Below are 3,865 nucleotides of genomic sequence, written 5' to 3'. Positions count from 1 at the left end.
AGACTCTACAGAACAACTTTCAACAGGCGTTTGAACTAGGAGAAATTAGCATCCGCTTCATGAACACGAATAAGCATACAAGATTCTCGCTTAGTTCATAGAAGATGGCAAAAATGCAGTAATAAAGAGGCTGGCCAGTTTACTGCAGTTATTCAACATGCCTAGTTATCTCAAGCAGCAGATTTGATGGCAAGCCTATTAGCTTGTTAGCTTGGCTATACCACTTCAGATTGCAGGCCAAGATTCACATGACTGAATACTCCATTTTTTTATTAAAAAAAGGCATGCACATAAGGCAACAGGAGATGCACCAAAGGATCAGGGATTGCCAGCCCAGTGTTACAGAGATTATGGCGCCAATGAAGGACTTCTTTGCTGCCCCCAGGATGCAGTGTGCTCTTTCCAACATCAGGCGTACATGCAAACAAGTTTACAATAAAGTTAACACACAATTACCGTACGGTTTTGTTTATGATAGATGAAGGTTCTTGTGTTGGAGAGTGGTGGGTAACGTCAAACAGGGGTCGCCAACCTTTTTTGACCAGCAGTCAAAAAGTGGTGCAGGCAGAAGTCAGAAAATGGCTGCCATGACAGACATGGCATAATACAAAATTCGAGAGAGTATAATCACTGCTACTTCTCTCCACCACCACCCCTGTCCCATGAACCTGGGACTACAGAGCTGAAAGGCAGGATACTCTGCCTTCTGTCATCAGGTATGAGACCAGGAGCCATGAGGAAGCTGCCCCCTATGCACCCCAAGAAGATCATTATGGCAAGGAGCAGACCATCTTGGCCCCATTCAGTGGCCAGAAACAGAACAGCTGCAGGGAACCTGTATTCCCCCCACCCCCTGAAAGAACACTCTGCTCCAACTGTCCGTTGCCCTGGAGATGTAGAAAAAAAGCAAGGGGAAAGGCAACTCCAGCCTCATCCTTCAGCCAAAGGAAGAAGAGCAAGCAACTGCTATTCAAGCAACAACAGGGAAGATCAGCCCAATATGGGAAGATCAGCCTGACTGATACAATTTTGTTTCATCTTTGAAGAAGTGATCTTATTCTACCTTTTCCCTCCAGTCCCCTTCTCTTGTATGCCTTCTGTTTTAAGTTTGTGAGCTTGAAAACAGGATCCATTTCTCTCTCTCTCTCTCTTTATTCCATCACTTCCTGAAGTTAGAAAGTTTGAAAAACTGGCTTGCTTGCTCAGGTATATTCAGCACCCTAAAACAATTGAGTTTACTGACAACACCACTACAATACCACTAGCTTTCATTTCCAAGTTCTGCTAGAATTTAAAAGGCAAAAAAAACCCAAAAAAAAACGGGCTCACCCATTTCCATTTCTTTCCTAGCACTAAAAGAATGGTGCATTTTTTGGCAAAGCATACATACACAGTCTAGACATAATTAAAATCTTGGCATCATTATTTCATTAAGATGCCTCTATTATGCTTTATATAGTGTCAGCTTTAATATTCAGTCATAGGAATGACACTTACTTCTAAAAGCCTACGTTTCAGTATTTAAAATCACATACAGTTTACGTAAGGCAGAAACACAACCGCTAATGAATTGTTTCATCCTCTCTGCCTAAGGGCTAATAGGAACAAAACCAATGCACAGATATCCATGAAAGGGGGGGGGGGTTAAGCGAACAACAACAGCTTCTCCTCTTGAAATATTATATCTGAGCCCAGAGTCAAATGTCTGTCAGTTAGAAAACCATAAATATATAACCTGACATGGGTGTCGAAACAAGCTAACAAGAACAAATTCAGCAGTTTATTTTTTACTTCCTTCCAATGCACAGGGTCAATGTATTAGTGAACCGGCTGTTTACATCCTATAGCTAGTGAAAACGTAGAACAAGGGGAGGAGTGATGCAAAGAACAACCTTCTGCACAGAGTGCAAACTGCAGGTAGAGAGAACGGCCTCTTACCGCAGAACTGGAACGGTGCACAATATCCACATTTTTAAGCTTTACCAATTCACCTTGAATACTCTCAACCTTGTTAAGTAATGAACATGTTAAAAATGCAGAAGTGTGGGGAAGGGAGAATGACTTTCATTTTCCTGCACCTTCACCGCAGGATAAAGGACGGTCAAGTGTCACTGACACGGAAGAGTGACTTCCTAAGAGAGAGGTGAAGAAAGCAAACACCTGCCCCAAATTTCATTACTCAGGCACATCCCCAGAGGTGAAATGATAACCGAGTGAAAGAGGAGACAGCAAAGAAGCGTCTCTCTTTCAAATCGTAATCCTCCGTGGGGAACAAGAACTGCTTACATCATACCCCAAGCAGAAAGGGTGGTGGAATCTGCTGGGAGGAAATGGTATGCGAAGTATCCTCCTCAGAAACTGACAGGGCTCACACCTTCCATGTCCCCATACCTGGAAACAGGTAAAACGAAAAAGAGGCCCATTCAACCTTACCTTGTCAATTAGCTTTGCAGTTTCATGATCTTCACCAGCTCCTCTCTTCCTCAGCTCCGACATTTCCCTGGTGTGAGGTCAATAAAACAGCAGCAGGAGCAGGAAGTAGAATGTGTGTGCGCAGGGGACAAGCCTACCTTATAATAATGGGGAGAATCACAGGCTTTAACTGCAAAAGCCTAGGCCTCTGGAACCCTCCTACATCCCAGCTAGCTTCTTGCAAGAAAGCAGAGAACTGGGGGGGGGGGGAAACAACCCCAAAATCAGCTCCCCACTGCAAAAAAGACACAGACCAGAAGTCTCTCTCTCTCTCTTTTTCAAAGACTCTGCGAGGATAACCCCAAACAGAAGGGACCCACGGGGGCCCTCAAGAGTTTTCCATGATGCTACTTATAGCAGGGACCCCCCAAAAACAGATGCCCTTCAAAAAGATGTCTGTCAAAAGGACTTCTTTGGCTATGCGTCCCGCCCCCTCTCTCCCCAAATAAATGGGCTCTGAGATAAGATTTGCTTTTTTCCTAGGGGGGGACCCTCCCTCAAATAAAATAAAATAAGCAGGTGGGGAGGGGGTCTCTTACTCCAGAGACTTATACACACACATAAGGTGTCTTGTCTAATCCCCTCTCCCCGAAATAAAGCTCAGCTCTGTTCCTCAGGAGACTTAAATGACTGGGGGGGGGGCGTTATGCGCAACCCACAATTAAGACTCCCGCCCAAAAAAGGCGCTGCTCGGCCCCACATAAAAAAAATCAAAAAAATCACAAAGGCCCCCCTGAAAACCCTTTCGAGTGTGGTTTTTTTTTGGGGGGGGAGATCTCCCCTTCCCCTCACGACCAACTACAGAGGGCACCCCCACCACCCACCCGTCACCCGCTCGCTAGCTTCTCCCGCCTACCCTCTCTGCCCACACACCCCCTGGAAGAACGGGGAAGGTGAGGGGGGGAATCACAGCGGAGCCCCTATGAGACCCCTTCAGCGCCTGCCTCCCTCCGACCCACAGCGCCACCCGCGAGAGGCGGCGCCGCAGCGTTGCTACTGCCGCGCGAGCCGCCGCCACACAAACACACACACACACAAAACAGCCGCGCGCGAGAGAGCGACTCCTCAACGGGAGAGAGAGAGAGAGGCAAGGACGGACGTTCGCTCGCTCCCGCGCTTTCTCGCTCGCTCCCTCCCTCAGAAGCCCCTTTCTCCTCGCGCCTGGCCGGCCGTTCTTGCCCGTCGCGCGGCGCCCGGGCCACGCCCCCTGGGGTGATGCGTTCGGCCCCGCCCCCTTTCTCCCTCTCTCTCTCTCTCTCTCTCTCTCTCTCTCTCTCTCTCTCTCTCTCTCCTCCTCCTCCTGGTCGGAACTGAATCCTGCAGAGGCGGGCGCGCGGGAGAGAGAGGGAAGCGACGCCGCTTGCAGTTGCGTAAGCGAGCCGGGAGGGGGAGC

The 3,865-nt window shown here is 48.2% G+C and overlaps 1 protein-coding gene across 2 annotated transcripts in view; it reads right to left on the bottom strand.

Moving 5' to 3' along the window:
• CDS1 (CDP-diacylglycerol synthase 1) overlaps positions 1-3,662 on the bottom strand; it is a 31,216-nt gene extending 27,554 nt beyond the window's left edge. Inside the window, exon 1 of one of the 2 annotated variants that reach the window (XM_083458877.1) lies at positions 3,346-3,662. The gene's annotated coding sequence lies outside the window, so the exon portion shown is untranslated. The remainder of the gene's footprint in view (positions 1-3,345) is intronic. The other variant, XM_083458878.1, reaches the window with a different exon arrangement.
• Between the last annotated feature and the right edge of the window lie 203 nt (positions 3,663-3,865).

The sequence above is a fragment of the Podarcis liolepis genome (assembly GCF_965112155.1).
Source record: "Podarcis liolepis genome assembly, chromosome: 9".
NCBI classification, from domain to species: domain Eukaryota; kingdom Metazoa; phylum Chordata; class Lepidosauria; order Squamata; family Lacertidae; genus Podarcis; species Podarcis liolepis.
The sequence above is the reverse complement of the archived record's forward strand: the minus strand, read 5'-3'. Positions and strand labels throughout refer to the sequence as shown.